This window comes from Stegodyphus dumicola, chromosome 1 (genome assembly GCF_044657685.1).
Source record: "Stegodyphus dumicola isolate Sdum_Otavi_A_Nest chromosome 1, ASM4465768v1".
NCBI lineage: Eukaryota > Metazoa > Arthropoda > Arachnida > Araneae > Eresidae > Stegodyphus > Stegodyphus dumicola.
Genome location: NC_140768.1, coordinates 108,822,863 through 108,843,617, shown reverse-complemented (window position 1 = coordinate 108,843,617; position 20,755 = coordinate 108,822,863). Strand labels below are relative to the sequence as shown.

Genomic DNA, 20,755 nt, shown 5'->3' with positions numbered 1-20,755 from the left:
ACTGAAAGCTCTTTGGATCAAATGACTTTTCTACATTACAAAAATGAGTTAAGGTTCAGTTACAGTGAATTCGTTTCTTCTGTACATAACAGAAAATATAAGACTTAATTTTTTAAATTACCACAGTCCTAAAAAAAGTCAGAAAATACTAAAAAACTATAAAATAAATATAATAGATGATAAATAATTAAATTAAATTTAAAGAAATAAAAAATAAAAACTTATAAGTTAAGTTATATTTATGCCGAAATTTTTCATAAATTAAAGGAGCTCATCTTATTTGGGGTTCCGATTAGAATTAAGATTTCCCACAAAACCTGAAAAGTTCGCACTCTGTTTAAGATCTGAAAATCAAGAAATTTCGATTCAAGTGACTTTAAGCAAAGGAAATAGAGAATTTTTCGTATCAGCAACTCGAAATTTATATATTTCAATAAAATAGCAGAAATAGTATAAACAGAATTTTCTGTTATTCTAGTGATTAACGATTACATAAAGTGCCAATTTCCCTGATGGAGAAATGTGAAAATAATAATTCTGATGTAGAACTCGTGAAAATTCAGCGGAGAAAATGTTTTATGTTTTCAAAGAATTAACTTCAGTCAAATAAATAAATAAATAAAAATAAAGCAACAAATCAGCAATTTTATAGTACACATCCAATTCTTTTTACAAATAAAAAAATTTCGCCTAGGAAAAAAAACTATTTCCCAAACAGCAGAATATTGTGTTAGGTTCCTCAGAAATGTTCGTTTTCATTATCCATACACCCAGCCCAGCTACTTAAGAATCCAGGTCGAACTGCTAGAGGTGAACGGTGTCACCCACTAGAACAGTGGTCGCAGATTCAAATGTCCACGATCTGAAAAACAAGTGACGGACTAGATTTTTTTTTTTTTTAATGAAATGAAAAATTCCATTCACTAATTAAAAATACTTTAAAATTCCCCTTACTAAATATTTATCAAAATACACATAAACAATAATAATAAATCGCAGTGGAAAAAATTTCAAATTTATATTTATTTGGAATCTGAAATTTAAAGTTTGGTACCTGCAATACAATTTTATTGGTTACACTTACAACAACATAGTTTGTTTAACTATGGCAAAGCATTCAAAAGCTCTGCCTAAGGGAAGAGATGCGTTCCTGGAGGGCTTTCTAAGGGAAACTGGCTCGTATACATATTACACTTGGGGAAAACCACAAAAACGCTCATGTGGACAGCCTGTTCGCAAGGGTCCGAACCCTAAACCGAACTACCACTCTTCAGCGGATTTACCGGTCGGCCGCTGGTGGGCCCTGTAAAACAAACATGCTGACAGCCAAATATTACATTTTGAGACTGATATTTATTTAAAATAGATCTAACACGTTTATTTAACCAATAAACCGCTCACTTTAATTTAAACTATATAAAAACTTTCTAAGTTTTCAGAGACAATTTACCAAGCGGGACAAAACTTGAAAATAAATAATGACAACCTAGTCTCTTTCTCTCATTTGTTAAATTTTTCCTGCACGCATACAGGCTGTCTACATGAGCGTTTTTGTGGTTTTCCTCATGTGTAATGTGTATAAGGGCCAGTTTCCCTTAGAAAGCCCTCCACGAAGGCATCCCTTCCCTTAGGCAGATAGCCCTTGAACGATTATTCGTAGCTAAAAAAAAAAAAAATGTAAATTGAGCTTATTTATTTTTTTCTTCTGCCCTTCTATTATAGAGATCACGATGCAGACTCATAGTCCCCCCCCCCAAAAAAAAGGCTATCAAAGGGAACATTTAAAAAATACTCTTTATATTTTAAACATTAATCTAATGGCCCCGAACTCGTTCTAAAAATATGTAAACAACCTCGGCATAAAATATTTTGTATATAATAACCTTTTCCCCCTTATATAAAATCATTTAAATGAGAAATATGTTTAATTTTTGTACATGTTTTATTTCTATAGTTTCAGTTTTGCTCTCTAAAACAATTGTCTGAATCTCAAATTGCAGGGTAGAATTCACTATATATAAGTAGTTGACAGGGCAACACTTTTTTAAAATAAAAATAAAAAATTTTACTAAAAAAATAATAGTGCTTTAAATAAATTTTACTAAATATTTATTGAAACTTACACAAAAATTATTATTAATAATAATGACACGTAGGAAAAAAATTCATATTTGTATTTTATTTGCTAATCTGAAATCTAATGTCTAGTAAGGCATTTTTTGAGGGGGGTTAAACTATATAATTCAGATATATTGAGAGCTAAATATTAAATTTTTAGACTGACATTTCTTTCAAATAATTCTAACGTGTTTTATTAGTTATTAATAACTTAAATTAGAAATAAGAAAATTATTAAAAGTTTGTTTTCAGAGAAAATTTTTGAATAAATAATATCAACATACATTCTTTCTCTTATTTATTAAATTTCTCTTCGATGCATAAATAAGAAGACTAATGTTTCTAATGTAAATAATCATAAACTTCTTTATTTCTTACTGCACTTGGCGCTTCGATTCCAATAAAGTTTACAGCTTTGGAAAGAAATTTCTAAAATTATCTTCATTACGAATTTTAGATATTCATCGGTCAATCGAGTAAGTTAATTACTAAATTTCAACTATGAAAAAACGCTCTTCACATTTGAATGTATTGCCGAATAAAGCAACTATTCTTAGTGCCAAAATTCGTAACTGAGCTTACTTATTTTTCGAATAAAAGTTAATAAAATCTGTGTCTTCAACTCTCTGAATAAAACCTGTATTACATTGTAAATTAATTAGTTCCACGTTCGTTTTAATGAAAATGAAAATAATATAAACTTGGATCTCAAAGAACAGAAATCTTGAAATCTTTCCAACACCGTAATTGCAACAAATATACAAATGAAATGTCTTTCCGGGCTTGCCAAGTGATTTGAGACAACTGCATTACTATTGGCTAGCTACTATGCCTAACAAATATTACCAAAAAGGAGGATAAGATTCAAAGAAATAACGAAAAATATACTGTTTTACCTCTATTATGCTAGAACTGCTAATGGGAGCAGAATGACTCATTTTTCCCCCTTGCTAGAAGCAGATGTATGTCATTTGTAGATAATTCTAGCACAAAAAATACCAGCAATTAATCAAGCGTATTATGTATCCAATCTTTGTATGGAAATCAGAAATCTCGCAGCATGAGCTAATTTTCCCTGCTGTATATACTAAACTTTGATAATAATATACGTGCCAATACTTTGACATGTTCTGAAATATTCTTTGACGTAAACTATAAATACTTCAGCTGAATATAGTTCTTGCCAATACGGCACCCCCAGAAAAAAAAAGAAAAAATTCTTATATAATTTCTAAATTCTAAGCCGCGATATAGTCCGCTTCCTTAACAAGGGTCTTTAACAGAAGAATTAAATATTAAATTACAGTTCTCGATAATTGTATTTTTCCAACATTGTTGTTACATACAATTTGGTTGTTCAATGTATAATGCAGATACAAACTAGTTTCTATTAAAATATCCTCCACAAAGACATCCATCTCCTTCGGGAGATAGCCCTGGTGTAATTTCCGTCTAACAAGAAGGATGCCTTCTCCTTGGGCAGAAACCTTAAAGCTACTTCAAATATGAAATTCGCTAAACGAATTTTCTAATTTAGCTAAATTTAGCTAATTCGTTTCTAATTTAGCGAATTTTATATTTTAGTAAACAAACGTTACGCGCAGTTAAAGCAGCACGAAATATTTTCCTTAAATTCCTTACATTTTTCTTAAAGTTTCTGCTTGATCAAAATTATTACGATTTGTTCTTTTAAACTTGACAAAACTTTTCAAATGTAAAGAAATTAAATTTTTAAAATCAGTAATTTTTATTTTTTCACTTTTATTTCATAGAACATCTGCAGAAATTTCATCGAAAGTTGCTAAATATTTGGGAAGTCCTCTTTTTTTTTTTTTTTTTTCCTTAATCCTTGGAATTTAGCGCCTTTTTCAACACAATAATCTTTTTAGATTCTTTTGAAATTCTGAGTTCAGCTAAGCTAATGCATTCTTGCATGCTTTTTAATTTTGGAATTTCATAATATTTATCGGTGCCATAATCGTCTGAATCGATTCCGTCTCGATTAGATGATGCCGTTTCAACCAAATCAGTACGTTTCATCAGCCTCTTCTTAGAATCACGGGAGTTTCCCATTTCTTGTTACCTATTAAAGGGAAACCGTGTCGTTGAGATACCGTGTAATTCGTTTTTTTTTTTTTTTTTTTTGTTTGTTTGCTTGTTTTTGGAAATGACAATGTGTTAACACGGAACATGGCTTTATTTACTTATTAGTGTCTTAATTTAAAGAGTTTAATGGTTTTTGCAAGAGAAATGGAAGCTATGCCCCAAACTTAATTTTACAGAGGTCATCCAAATCCTTCTATTGCTTTTTTTTTTCGTTATTAAAAATTAATAATATGCGAGTTCGTCGTAATTTTAAAAGACAGCAGCACCTAGAGTTAGAAAATTGTGAACACACGTAAAACTGCATCCAAACATGTGCACCTCGAAGCCCGATTCCGAATTTCCGATGGAATTGGAATTCAGAAAAACGATTCTGAATTTCCGATTTGTTTCTTTTTATTTTGTACGTATTTAACGAATTTTATATTTAAAAAGATCCATAAAATCAATGCACATGTTACTTCTTTACATACACGTCTAAAGAAATGCACACGTCTTCTATTATTTCAAGCACGAAAGAGGCCCACCAGCGGCCGAGCGGTAAAGTCGCTGAACACTGGTAGTTCGGTCCGAGGTTCGAATCCCGCGAACGGGCTGGCTGCATGAGTGTTTTCGTGGTTTTCCTCATGTGTAACATGTATACGAGCCAGTTTCCCTTAGAAAGTCCTGCACGAAGGCATCCCTCCTCTTAGGCAGATAGCCCTCGAGGCTTTGCCGTAATTAAATAACCTAACCTAACCTCAAGCACGAGAGATTAAAATTTAAAAACTGCATAGAATAAAAGTCTGAAGTGCTAAAAAATATTTATTAAATCTCACAGAAGTCTGTTATGTAGTTGTTTAGTGAGTAAATTTGAAACTTTCCTCCTATTTTTTGCGATAATTTACTACCATTACTTTGTACATACAATTTTTTTCAGAGCATAAAAGCATCTGATTATTTAGCAATTATATTCGAAGAGTTAAATACTTAACACCTTATTACTTTCCTTCAGATCTTCTCAGTTGTCTTATATTAGAAAAGACAGAGGAAAAAAATGCGTGTGGCATAGACGGACTCAACTGATCAATGTTTACTTTTACAAAGTGTTAATCGCTGCCATATTTTTTATATTCACTTTATTATACATATTTGGGATATAAATTGATGGGTAAAATTATTACTGCCTGCCGTTGTTAAAGAAGGTTAAAAAATTTCGGTTCTTTTCTCTCTCTCTTTCTGGCATGCTTATTCAGAAAGTTTACACGAGCTGTTAACATGCAAAAATATTTATTCCGTATCAAGATGTTTAATTTAATCATTCTTTTTTTTGAAGCTAAGTATAGCAACAATTTATATTGAATCCGAACTTTTATTTTGGAAAACGGGTAGGATATTATTTTTACATATTTAAAATTGTGAATTTTAAGATTCCAATAATACAATTAATAGGATGTTATAAGCCCTATCATTCGGATGTAATTTTATAATTTGCATTCTGCTAACCGTTTGATGTTAAGTTTTAAGATATCGGGAGATGAATGAGCTTTAAAGCATGTTGATTGTTTACTTTACTTATTACTAATGGAAGTACCCGATGCCCGTTAAATTAGATTGAGAGTAATGCATCTAACAACTGAGAGAACGATATCGCTGTAATCCTTCTCTAATAACGATGCAAATAATACGATTCTTAGTCATACATTTTTCAGTCTGATGCGATATGGAACCCACATAAAACATTTCGATAGAAAAAAAAAAACTAATTCTCTCTCATTATATCAGCAACAATGGCGCGCAGTTTTTAATGATTTTCGTCTATCTAAAAGCTCAAGTTCCATCCTATATTTCACCTACTATATTCAATTCTAGTCGATTAAATGTGGCAAAAAATTTATCATAATTGATCAGAAACCAATATCGCAAACAAACAAACACACTAACAGACATTCTTCTTTATATGTATAGATTTTGTAAAACTTACGAATTTTTGATTAACAAACTCTACGATTTGAAAGCGAGCAGTATAGCAACACTTTTCGAAATACATAAAGCATTTTTATCTCCAACGCGCGAGACTATTGCCATTCGGAAAGATGAGTGTGAAAATTAGCGCTTTCAGGGTTTTTAATTAATATTTCGGCTGATTAAAGTCCTACGAAGATGGGAATAGTCGAAATGGCTACCCACGAATTTTTGGAATCTGGAATAATGTATTTATTGTTTGTCAATGCTATTTTTATTTCAGACGCTTTTGTTAACAAACTCTAGGATTTGAAAGCGAGTAGTGCCAACAACTTTCGAAATAAAGCAGATTTTCATCTCCACCTTGCGAGACTAGTGCCATTCGAAAAAATGAAGACGAAATTTACATTTTTCCGAATTTTTAATCAATATCTCTGATTTTAGCTACTTTTTTCAGCAAAAAAGTGGACATCGACCTTTTCCAGGACCCATAAATTGTAGAAAGTTTAATGATGATAGCTATAGTAGTGATTGAGTTAATGGCGAACAAACAAACAGACTTGAGAGAGATTGGCCGCGTGTCTGACATTTAAATGTACCGAAAAAATTACTAAAAGAGACACCAAACATTAAATTTAAAAACTGCATAGAATTTTACTCTGCAGAACAACTTAAGGAAAAAAAAAAAAAAATCTGAAAGGTTTCAGATTTTAAATAACGTCCAAAGGGGCGTTTTTTAACGTTTTGTGTGTTACTTTTATTTATTAAATATCATGTTCTTTACACTTAAACCATAAAATTCAGTTCAATACAATGTCGCAAAATAATTTTAAAATGAGCATATCTTTAGAATTTCTGATACACGGTTCCGCGCGCTGGAGACAAAAAGGTTTTTTTTTTTTTTTTTTTTTTTTTTTTCCCATACAGTATTTCTATTGCTCACTTTGAAATTCTTGAGTTTGTTAATCAAAAATTCGTTAAAAGTTTTAAAAAAACATGAAATCGATAATAAAACAAATTCCTAATTTCAAATTTAGTCTTCCACATGCCCATATTCGTAGGAGGATTACGTCATTCAAAATTCGATGGCTCTATGTACCGTTGTTTTATCACAATGCGAGAAATGTACATACATTTATGCAAATTTTTCATTATTTAATTTCTTCAAATATAATGCAGGACTCTAACATTTGGTGGCAACAGTTTGAAAAGTGAAACGGACATTATAGTGATTCAATGCAAAATCGCAAAACGAAAACAATAGTCCTTCGGGGACAAAGCCCCTTTGGACTAAATAGACACAAATTTCAATAAAAATAAGTTACACATAAAAAAATTACAATGAAATAAGCAAAATCCTTTAATACAAATATTAATTATCCTAATAAATAAATTAACCAAATTCCCGTTGCCTTCTCTCAACAAACGTCCAGTATCCAAGAGAAACATTAAATTCAAAAACTGCACAGAATTATCGCCCTCATTTTTCCAAGTGGCAACAGTGCTGATTTTCAACAGTCAGCAGTCCGGTATACAAAGCATTGAATGAAAAACTGTTGCAAAAACCCCATTTCTAAAAGAATGAAACTATTCAAAATGATGCGATTTCATCAAAAAAGATATAATAAAAAGTCATTCGAATTTTGAAAAACTCGCTTCGAGGTGCACTGCCTCTTGTCTAGATGCACCTATGTACCAAATTTCGTAGCCCTGGGTCTATTAGCTTACGCGCAGCACGAACGAAAGATACACACACACGCAGACAGATTCTTTCTTTTATTATATGTAGAGATTTATTGTTACTTTAGTTATTATTTATTATTTAGTAGTGATATCAGCATCTTGGCAGGTCCATACTCTTGCTTAAGAGAATCGTGGGCTTACGAGTATTTATACAATTTTTGATACATTATCTTATTTTTTCAGTGTATATTTAAATACTAATGTTAGCTTAGGGGACATATTAGTCGTTCTCCAGTAGTCATCATATATATTATTTCTGTAATAAAAACCTTTTTTTTTTTTTTTTTTTTTTTTTCTCTTTACGAGTGCAACGAAACCTAGCGAATCTTTTTCAAAAAGCGTCGAGAAAGCTCAGGAAAGGAGGTTAACGTTAATTCATAAGCTATAGGATGGAATGGATGGTGTGGTGTATTTAATTATGGCAGAGCACACTAGGGCTATCTGCCTAAGGGGAGGGATGCCTTCGTGGAGGACTTTCTAAGGAAAACTGGCTCGTATACACGTTACACATGGGGAAAACCACGAAAACACCCATGCAGCCAGCCCGTTCGCGGGATTCGAACCTCGGACCAAACTACCAGTGTTCAGCGACTTTACCGCTCGGCCGCTGGTGGGCCGGATGGAATGGATGAACTGATACTGGAAATGGATACTGAAGAATTTCGGGATAAATTATTAGTACGGGTAGAAGTAATGTTTAAGAAATGTAAAAGGTACTTGCATGTTAGCGCAAACACCTTCGCGCAATTTGGCAAATTTTACGGAAAAAAAGAAAGCGTAATGACTTATTATAAGCAGTTACAGTGGAACCTCGAGATACGAGTTTAATTCGTTCCAGCATTGAGCTCATATAGCGAGATTCTTTTATCTAGAAACAAACTTCCCTATTGAAAAGAATGGAAATCCAGTTAATCCGTCTCGCACCCCCAAAAATATCACCATAAAAATCAATTTTTCTACTAAATCACACTGGTAAATAATATAACCGTAGTTTACCTTTATGATAGCTTCCGACATCGACTTTTTAACTGCTGCTTGTTAATCCACACAGCTTCTCAACATCTACAAGTTTTGGACTGGGCTTGGAAGTAACGGTAAGTCCTTTGGTTACGTCAAGTTCCTTAATTTTTTCCTACTTCTTCAGCGCCCACCAGCGACCGAGTGGTAAAGTCGCTGAACACTGGTAGTTCGGTCCGAGGTTCGAATCCCGCGAACGGGCTGGCTGCATGGGTGCTTTTGTGGTTTTCCCCATGTGTAACGTGTATACGAGCCAGTTTCCCTTAAAAAGTCCTCCACGAAGGCATCCCTCCCCTTAGGCAGATAGCCCTAGTGTGCTTTGCCATAATTAAATACACACTATCCTGCTTCTTCAGGATAATGCAAATCGACGGTTTCGATGTCTTCGCCAATTCCGTTCCTCTTTACACCAGGCTTGTTTATCTATGATTTCTTTCTTAATTTTAACGGCCATGGCTTCCTTATTTTCCTTTGTAGCACTATCTGAGGCAACAATCTTCTTGGGAGGCATCGTGAAATAATTATTTTCATGTTAAATGTAATAAACAATTGACTCACTAGCGCACAAACACGTATATCAAAGAACACCGAGTGATCGGACGAGGGGATTTCCCGAATCGAGCCGGATTGGGAAATGGCGCCTCGCATACCAGCAACCTGGCTCATTGCTCGTTACTTAAGGCTCGCACTTAGAGAAATTTTTCGCTCATACTTTGCCCGTATCTCGAATTTCTCGTACATAAAGGTGCTCGTATCTCGAGGTTCCACTGTATTTATTTCCATACAAGCTTATATTAAACCGTGTATTTATCAATCAATAAATAAACCTACTTAAATGACAATATTCGGTTCTTTTTATTTTTTGATCCATACTTCGCGACAATCTTTTGAATAGCGAGAAGAGATTCAAAGAATATTCCTCTAGGATTTTGCTAAAATTTACTGTTTTCCTCCAGAAATTTAACTTGCTATAGGTTATAGGTAGTTATAGGTAAATCTCTCAAGTACAAATTTTAAAATTGTGTTTAAGATAAAAAATAATTATAATTTTTCCATTAAAGCCGTTGGAATTTAGTTGGTTTGGTTTATTTAATTACGGCAAAATACTCGAGGGCTATCTGCCTAAGGTAAGGGAAACTAGCCAGTATGCTATAACGTTACACATGAGGAAAACTACGAAAACGCCCATGCATCCATCCCCGTTCGCTGGGATTCGAACCCCTTGTTGGAATTTAATACAACAAAAAGAAGCATAGAAAATAGCAACGTTGATTGTTGAAATGGAAGACTAACATGCGCGCGACTGACAGAGTTTGATGCATTCTGAAACTCTGGTATGGGGGTTCTACTAAGGTGGTTACAATAAAACGTAAATGGCACGTAAAATTTTTAATATTTCTTAAATTCTAGAAACTTTTTTTAAAAAATAACTCTAAATGGAAAATTGTAAATTAGGAATATATTTCAAAAAATGCTTTGTGTAACTCGCAACAGTGATAATTACTACTACATTGAAAAGAATTATAAGAAATTATAATTCTTTTCAATGTAGTATTAATTATCACTGTTGCGAATTCTACAACAGGTTTTCTTCCGAACCTTCATTTTTGCAAATCAGACCCTTCTTGAATATTAAAAAAAAAAAAAAGTGTTAAAATTATTTTTCAGAGAATCTCTCAATTTTTGCAATACTGTGAGCAACAAGAACTCAACTCCAACAAGATGCTTCCAATACTATAAGAACAATTTTAACTTCCGAATTGTTAACGTAAAATCTTTATTTCCACTTGATGAGTTTCTTTAAATTCTGGATAGGAATAAATTGCATCCCTTTCAACAGTGTCATAAGAATTAAATTAAAAATGCAAAAGAATAACTTTTTATGCAGCCACCATGAAGGTCTAAAAGATAAAACTAAAACTCTCAACAACTCAAAAGATAAAGTTTCAGTGACCCGAAAAATCTACATAAGTTCTTCTAATAATAAAATAAAGAACAGAAACACCAAATGCAAAAGGCATACAGATACGCGCTGCAAAAGCAACTACTGTTAAAAATTGGGTGCAGTCTAAAAACTTAAGACTTTCAGAAGCAATACATGTATATGCATATTTCGGATTTCCGTAGGTTATTTTATGCACTTAGAAGGTAGGTTATTTTAAAAAGTTTAATATTTAAGCTGAATAAAAATACAATTCGAATTTTTGCCTTTTATTATTTGGCGATGAATGCATTCCACAATGAACAATTGCTTTTAAATACTGAAATTCCTGTTTCATCACAAAATCGGACCGAAAGAGCAATATGATTCAAGAAATGTTTTACGTCACTATGCCGTTGTTTTCATAGATGCAAATATTTTAATAATTTACTACTTAAAACACACTTCTTTAAAACTGAACATATTGCTCGAGAAGGTACACATAGAGAGAAAAGATTCCATTTTATTAAAATTTTACATAACCTAATCTTTTACACTATTTGCATTATTTAGCAATTAAATGTTATAGATTTAACATCAAAGGTTCAAAGATGAATTCCGGTTAGAGCAGTTTTAGTAGCTTTTCTACTAGCTCGAAGAAGAATTCTCATTTATGATTACATATTATATTCTGAAACCTAAAAAAGGAATCTGCAAACCATTCAAATATTTTGCTTACGTGTGGTTCCAACAAGCTTTATATAAGAAATAGCCAGTTTACAAAACTTACGAAGAAAATGGCATAGATTACAGATTAATTTTGTAGTTTATTATGAAATATAGGCTTACAAGTAATTTCTATGCAGGACTATACGTACTAGAAGGCTTATTTCGATTATAAATTAAAGCGTCTTTTCAGTTTCCATAAAAATCCAGTATCTTTTGAAATATTCAGGGCTGTTTTCCGTTTCGCCAGTTTCCATAAAAATCCAGTATCTTTTGAAATATTCAGGGCTGCTCTCCGTTTCGCAGATAGATAACAAGAAAGTTACATTGTGATATACAGATAAGTATTAGCATGTTCGTCTGTTAAACGAATAAACGTAAGGCATACGAGTACGCACTATGATTCATAGGCAAGTACAGACCTGTTCTGTTTAACCCGTTACTCTTACAATGGACTACTATCAAAGAACTTAAGTCCCATTCAAGTTCTTTACAACTCTTACGCTGAAGGTAAGCAACTATAGCCATCTTTCCCGATACGACAACTGTGGAAGATGTGAAATATTAAATAGATTCGTCACATTCTTTTCAACCGAAAGAAGGTACTAAGTTAACTGAAAATATTCAGTGCTAGGTCTTCAGAAATGTTGTTTAAAACTTCAAATGGAAAACCGGCATAGCTTAATAACGAAACATGCATTGTAAAATATATGGATGAATGATAATTTTCAGAAAATTTCGAAGAGATTACATAATATTAGTTTTGACTTCACGCTTAGAAACTACCATACATGTAATTGCTTAAGTCATTACAAAATGTAAATTAAAACTTTATGTTTTAGAAGGAAAAAAAAATCCTTTTTTTTTTTTTTCACGTTACATTAATGACATTTTATCTAGACTAATATAAGTGCACCACTTTCATTACAGTATTTTTCGCATGTTCCTCACCTATGAATGGACCCACTAGTGGCAGAGTAGTAAAATCGGTGAACACTGGTAGTTCGACCCAGATCCACACCCTAGCGAATAGACTGGCTATGTGAGCGCTTTCGTGGCTTCCCCATGCGTAACATGAACACAAGCCAGTTTCCCTTACGAAGATATCCTTACCCTTACGCCGATGGAGAGCCCACCAGCGGCCGAGCGGTAAAGTCGCTGAACACTGGTAGTTCGGTCCGAGGTTCGAATCCCGCGAACGGGCTGGCTGCATGGGCGTTTTCGTGGTTTTCCCCATGTGTAACGTGTATACGAGCCAGTTTCCCTTAGAAAGTCCTCCACGAAGGCATCCCTCCCCTTAGGCAGATAGCCCTCGTGTGCTTTGCCATAATTAAATACACACCTTACGCCGATGGTAGCTTTGCCTTAATGAAATAACCTAACCCCAAAATTGAAACATTTCTGACGAACTTAAAGCTGTAATCTATGAAGATTATTTGCAAAGAATAACTTTTTTTTCTTCTTTTCTTTTCTTTTTTCTTTTTCTTTTTTTTTTTTTTTTTTTTTTTTTTTGGTTTGTTTGTTTTCCCCAGGCAAAAAATTTCATGGCGGTTTAAAAAATTTATAACTACATTCCGAAATTTTAATGTTAATAATAAATTATGAGCTGTATTACATCAAAGGTTTTTAATAATTTTCTCTGAAAAAAGAAGACATCCTGCATAAAAATAATCAAGATTTGCTTAAATGGCTTGAATTTGATTGAATGGCAATGATTTTCCATAAAGACTGCGAGAAAATATTTTAGCATTTAAAGCTATCACTTTTAAAAGAAGTAAGATATCTCGATTTACGAATAGGTGCGCTTGAAACAAGCCTGAAATTTTTTACTTTCTATTGGATTTTAGGCACCAAAAAGAAAGCTAGGTAAATTTCCGCAATATTCCAGAATTCCCAGGAAAAACAGAGCTCAATTTGTGCATTTACCTCATATGTTTACGTTAAAAGAAGGAAAAGAGAGCTTTTCAAATTCTTCAAGGACATTCACATTAGCAAAGGTCGGATTAATTTAAAATAAAAATTTTCCATACGAACTATCAATTACTTTTCTAGAACTTTTTTTTAGCTCAAAGGAGCGTTGATCTGGAAATGGCATTTTGCGTCGATTCACTGTAAACGACGCATCACTTTTTACATTATTGCCACCAAATATTATCGCCCTGTCTTAAAGAAATTAAATAATGAAGAATTTGCATAAATGTACGTGTGTTTCAAGTAAGTAAACTTAGTAGTTAAATTATTAGTTATACTGTTAGTAAATTAAAGTAATTACTTTATTGTTAGTAGAATCAAATGTGTTTGATTTTATATTAACGAAATAAAGAAGAAAAATACAGTTTAGTAACATAAATAACTAATACCTAATAAAATGAAGTTTTAAAAACCTGATAATAGCGAACAGAAGGAATTTTATTTTATTTTTATATTATTTTTTTAATTATATTTAAAAATGAAATCTTTTGAGAAATATTATAAAGATATAAATTTGAATCTGTCATCAAAACTAAAAATGCACTATTTCGCACATAAAAATGTTGCACAGTAAAATACGCAATGCGATAATATATAAACGCATATTGAAAAACATTTTTAAAAGAAAATTTTAATTGCAAAATTTACTTAAAAAAAGAAATAATAAACCTCATAAATGCACTAAAAATTTGAAGAGAATGAATATGCAATGATCAGTTAGAGAGCTTCCAAAGACTTACCGTTGTTTGAAAAGTGTACGCTCACGAAAGAATACTGATTATATATACCACTGCCATAATATCTGGATCAGCTGATAAGCGCGTGTTTTATCTGAAGTACACAGCGGAGACAGTTTGGTTTTGGTTTGAATTTAGTTAGGGAAAATCCCTATTGCCGAGCCATCATCGTGGAACGGCGGCGTGGATGCTAGAATTGTTTCTGTAGCGCCAAACTTGGCGAATTTATACTTGCCTGGTAAGCAGCGAAATGACCTTGGTGTGAACAAACAAAAAGGGACTTCCCGTTTTCATCTCTCTTAAATATTTAACCTTTCTTACCTTCAAGTGATATTTGAGCCCGAAAGCGATATGAATATAAGTATTCACACTTACTTTGCAACTCGCCATGTTGTAAGAAAGCCTGTTTTTTTTTCAAATGGAAGAGCAGGTGAGTAAAATCACGGGGGCCCATTTACAGAATCGAAGGCACGCGTTTGTTCCACTTTTTGATTCATTTCAGTATATAATGGAAATTATTGATGAGAATTATATAAAGTGTTTACACAATTTTAGATCGATTTCGATATTGAATTAAAAAAAATATATATATATATATATATATAAAAAGAAATATTTTGAAAAAAAATTCTGCCAACAGCTCATTATTTTAAATGAGAAATATTGTCTGCTTCTTTTAAATTTATTCTTGTTTCAAACTGTCGCATGTAAACAAGCTGTTGATTGCAGAATATATTTTTTCGCTTTCCAATGAGAAATATTCCTATTCCATAATTCAGAAACGTTGTGAAATGCATGGTATAAAAATTTCTAAACGCGAAATAAGCAACATTATGAATCGGAAAGAGGAAAACCATCATTACTTCTACATGGAAATAAGACTCCAACGACGAATATCCGAAAAAGATACGAATTGTTTCCAATATTTCTAAAGTTAAATCGTTTGTAACCACAGAAAACTTGCAAATCAATTGTAACGACTTTTATTACAACTGTAGCAACAATAAATAAAATAATCAGACAAGATTTACAATTAAAATATGATAAAAAAAAACATAATATTCACCAGCTTTTGCGGAAGCATGTGGCTCAACGCTGAATAATTTGTAGAACCCTGTATGAAAACAATTTAGCAGGAGATAAATTGAAAATACATTGTAATCCTTCATGAAGCATGGGTTTACTTAAATGACAAACAAAAAAAAAGGGTTATTTATTATCGAAAAGGAAATGAAAAAATGTACAAACTTGGTTCCGTCAATACAAAGAAAGTTTCAGTAAGGGGTTTATGATTGTCACAGAGTTCTCTTACAATGCGAAATTAAGAATTAGCAGAGCAGGAAAAAAATTTTTTTTTTCAAATCAACTCAACCTTACCTTCTATCTAATGAAAAGTCTTAAGCTCGATATTCACAGAAGAAATTCCATTTCTATGTTCCAGTGACTCTCAAAGAGTAAAACTTCCTCAAGACAAAGCAACAAGTCATACTTCAAAAAGTACCTCTGCATTCCTTGGGAAAAAAAAAAAAAAAAATCTGATGTGTACACCACATTACTTCCTTGTACGGAATATTAAATTATATGCATTTTTTCTTGCATTTTATTTTAAATTATTGGATTGAATTAAATCTACTTCGCCGACAGCGAATAAGCCACAATAGAATAAATGCATTCTTTAAAATTCACTCTGTTTGTTTACCATAGCGACACTCTGGCGCTAGGTTCACTTAACAGCGTTACATTTCATCCATATTATAACTCAATGCATATAAATGTATATCATTTGAAGAATTATCTAATCGCTTCCACATGTTCTATTCAAATACTATAATAAACTTAAAACGATGTATAAAAGAAATTAAGTAAACAAAATAAAAAAGAAACAGTTTTTCACAGACGATTCAGTATTTCTCATTCAATTAATTCAGTTCTCACTTCCAGACAAAGCAAAAATACATAAAAACTCAAAATATCTATATTAAAAATTACAAAGTAAATCTTAAACACTTATTTCCTCGAATAAATTCCAGAGTGGATTAAACATGATTTAATTCGCAATAATAAAAGAAGGCGTTAACTTTGTTGTTGCGAAGCTTACTTTCTCTAGATTGGCAACAAATCTGCTATTTTGCCAAGTTTGAAATGTAAACAAACATGTCCGCCATCGCAAAAATAATTAGGCTTAGCTGCACTTAAACAACTTTTAAATTGTTGATAACTCCACAAATATTGCATGCAGATTTACAAAAGGCATAAAAACCTTAACCGGAAGATAAGAACAACATAATTCAATCATTTTAAAGCAAAAAATGTACATCTTAAAAACATATAAGAGTAAAGAAACTGAAATCACAGAGCCGGGTAACAGAGGGGATATATATATATATATACATGTAAGATATAACAAAATATGATAGCTCTTTCAAAAAAATAATTGGCGACCTCAAAACTAACATTCTAAATTTGATACTCTGCCCCTAAATTCAAATCTTCTCACAGGTTCCAGATTTTTCTATCTTACGTAACGTTTTAATGCAGATGCCTCTTTGTCCAATCAAATTAATTGTAAACCAAAACTCTGAATTGAAACTTTCCCAATTCCACCCTTCTTCCTCTGAAGTTCTATGATACTCTGCCCTTTTCCCGCATAGCTCTCGTGCTGGCAAGACGCTTTTAAACCATGCTGCTGCTGCTTATTACTAAGATGACTTTCTAATTCAAAATACAATTTATGTATTCAAATATAATCAGAAAACATTTTGTCTGAAAAAGGATGATTTGATATGCGTGGAAAAAATAAAGATTGTGATTTTTCAAGATACGTTGTGCTAAATTTGCGTTACCATGCTTTCCACTCTGCCGCACTACGCTCTTCTCGGTCATCTACGCAGTATCGCAAGCCGTTAAAGTTTTCCAGTACCTTTATCTACGCATTTTAAAATCATTACATACATATATTTATATACTTTTGGTGCGGACGAATTGTAACCAAAATACGAGGAGCACATCTACATGTTATAGCAGTCCTATATACAAAATTTCAACGTTCTGTTACTCGTTTTTGAGTTATGCGAGATACGTACGTACAGACGCCACGAAAAATTATCTTCAGAATTCATTTTAAACCAGTTCTAAAATTTTTTTGGAGAAAAAGAGTCTTTTATTCTGTCTTACGTATAGACGTCACGCAAAAACATCGTTAAATTGCATTCGATAGCGGTCAAAATGGATATTTTCGTTGAAATATGATGCCTGAAACTTTTCGCGATTACAATACTTCCTTTTTACTTCCTACAAGGAAGTTAAAAATGAAAACTGATATGCTTATTACATATATGCATTTTCAAAACATTCCTGCGAAGTGTTCTGATGTTTCACGTATGGACTATTGTGCCTTGGTCTCTAGAAAAGAGCTCTTTCTGAGAACAAACCCACCACGATTGATGGAATTTGGATACTAGTGGAAGAGGATGAAAATCAATACAACTGGAAATTTAATGAAAAACCCATATATCATAGAAAATCAAGATACAGACTTATAGTTCAGAAAAAAAAAAGGGGTATTACATCAAACATCTAAAAAAATACTCTCTTCATTTTAAACAGTAATTAAATGGCCCCAATGTCGTTCTGAAAATGCTACACTCTTTATATAAAGAATTCTGTAAAATAATCTAATATTTATTTTTGAAGGTCGAATGCACGATCTGCAAGCAGCTGACGGGCGAATTTTTTTTCCATCAAAAAGAAGGATTTTATTAACAAAATAAAAATATTTTTAATAAATTTTAAATTTCACTCACTAAATACTTATCAAAACTTACGTAAATTATAATAATAATAATATCACAAACGAAAATATTCAAATTTATATTTATTTTCTAATCTGAAATCTAAAGTCGGTAAGATATTTTTTATTGGTTGCCCTTGGTAATTCAAATAATATACTGACAACTAAATATTAAATTATTACACTAACATTCCTTTCAAATAATTTTAGTATGCTTAATTAATCATTAAACAACGTATTTTAATTTAAACTTCAAAAAAATTATTTAATTTATGAACAGAAAATTTATCAAGTGGTGAAAAATTTAAGGTTAAATAATAAATACCCCTATTTTTTATTTGCTAAATTTTTCTTCGAGGGAAAAATTAAAGTACTAATATTTCTGTGTAACATCTGATGGCGTTTCGATCTGATAAAGTCTGTAGCTTTGGAAAGAAATTACTAGAATTACTTTCAGCACGCATTGTACCTAGATACTCATCTGTCAAGCGGCTTATTTTCTTATTAATTTTCAACTGTGAAAAGCACCAACCATATCACTGTATTTTCGAACAAAGCGATTATTCTTAGTGCAAAAATTCGTAACTGAGTTTACTTAATTTTTGACATGTACGAATAAAACTTAATCAAATCTGTACCTTTAAATCATTGAATAGGATTTATATCACACTGGTTAATTAATGAGCTTCATTTATAGATTTTTCTGATACATTACTCATGTTCATTTTTAATGGGAAGGAAACTGTATAAAGTCGAAGTTCAGATAATTAAGATCTTGATCCATCCCATTTATTAGAACTGAATTTAAGTGCAATTAGAATCTGTGATTTTTATTTCTTAAAACTTACTTATATATGTAAAATTAAAAATAATGATAATACAAAAAAAAAAAAAAAAAAAAGAACCTGAAAGCTTTCATATTTAATGTAATGCCCAAAAGAGCATTTTTTTTAGCTTTTTGTGTGCTATCATAATTTATTAAATATAATGTTCTTCGCACTTAAATCATAAAATTCAATTCAACAGCAGTGTTGCAAAATAATTTAAAAAGAGCATATCTTGAGAATTTCCTACACACACTCTCTCAAGCTGGAGATAAAAATGCTTTTTTTTTTTTTTTTTTTTTTTTTTTTTTTGTTTCTTAAATAAATTTTTTTCGGTTTCTTAATTTATTCTTTACAAAATAGGAAATATATAATGAACCAAATCCCAAATTTGGGCTTCCAGATGCCCATATTCTGGTGGAGACTTACATTATTCAAAATTGGATGGCTCTAGGTACCGTTGTTTTATCACAATGCAAGAAACAGATACATTTATGCAGATTCTTCATTATTTAATTTCCTTAAATATAATGCTGGTCTCTAATATTTGGTGGCAGCAATTTGAAAAGTGATTCAGACTTTTAAAGTTTTCGACGCAAAATGCCAAAACGAAATTAATAGCTCTTCTGGGCTAGTGCCTTTTGTGTTAAAAACAATAAAACATAAATCGAATAAACTGTTGTTTCAAAACTTTTGTTCTTATTCGTAGACTAATTGTTAGCTTATTTATGTGAAAGTATTCGTATTATGTTGCATGCTGTGTACTACGCAGAAAATTTAACGGGCTCGATGAAGAAAATCATTATGCTAAACGGAATCCATTTGCAAGAAAAATTTTGGGATTCCTTGGGCTAGAATTATCAATAAATTGAAATAAAATAAGTTTAAAAAACGTAACTGTGCTTAAAAGAGGGCAAACCTATAACGGTGACGACGCAAATGGCGTGACGCAGAACGACGACAGCAATTGCACATTAAAAACGATGCTCATTAGTTTCGATTACTTGCTACGAGTTGCAGTTTTTTTTTTTTTTTTTTTCCAGATCTTGTGCATTGTAAGGTAAGGTCGTCTCTGTTTTCGTAATCTTCGCTTTCCGGAAGTTTCAGTTTAGTTCACATTTGGTTTCACTAACTGAAATTTCTATGACAGTACGTGAGAAAAATTTCAGCCGCGTTGATTCATTTAATTTATTCGCAGTATCTCAGAGCACAATGCGCGTGATTTGCATTTTGCGTGGAAACGCCTCCCGTCTCAAGATGAGTTGTCAAAACAAGCAATTTCTATTATTGAATAACTAGCCGTATATATGCGGCCAGACGCCTAAAATAGTTATGAAAACAGATATGTAATGATTTTCATGACATACAGCTAGTGCAAGTTCATAAATATATTTTATGTTTTCAGTTAGATATATCACAAATCAAATACGTTTTATTTAAGTAAATCAGATTAAAAACTAAACATATATGTAAGTTGTTGTTGTTATGTTATTGTGACTTATCACACTTGTTTGACGATAACAACAGAACAAGCCCTCGAAATTCATCGTGGCAAAGAGTGCAAGATTGCGCCTGTCGTTGGAAATAGCCTTGAGCACATTACAGGTGACAGCACCACTTTGTTTAGTTCCGCCCCCCACTTTTGATGACAGCATCCCGGGGGGACGGGTTCTAGGGTCTCCCACCGCTCTTTCCCTACAACTAATTTTTCGGGAGGACTTTCGGCTAGCCGCACATTTAGAGTGCCGCCATGTCGCACAGACACTATACATTTACAAGCACCCATGCTTTCTACGGTATATATATATATCACAGACGTCACACAGACGATTAGTCTTTGAGCATATATAGTTCGACATCA

The 20,755-nt window shown here is 32.2% G+C and overlaps 1 protein-coding gene across 1 annotated transcript in view; it reads right to left on the bottom strand.

Moving 5' to 3' along the window:
* LOC118196258 (NF-kappa-B inhibitor alpha-like) overlaps positions 1-14,437 on the bottom strand; it is a 48,072-nt gene extending 33,635 nt beyond the window's left edge. The window contains exon 1 of the mRNA XM_035367686.2: positions 14,284-14,437. The gene's annotated coding sequence lies outside the window, so the exon portion shown is untranslated. The remainder of the gene's footprint in view (positions 1-14,283) is intronic.
* Positions 14,438-20,755: the final 6,318 nt, after the last annotated feature.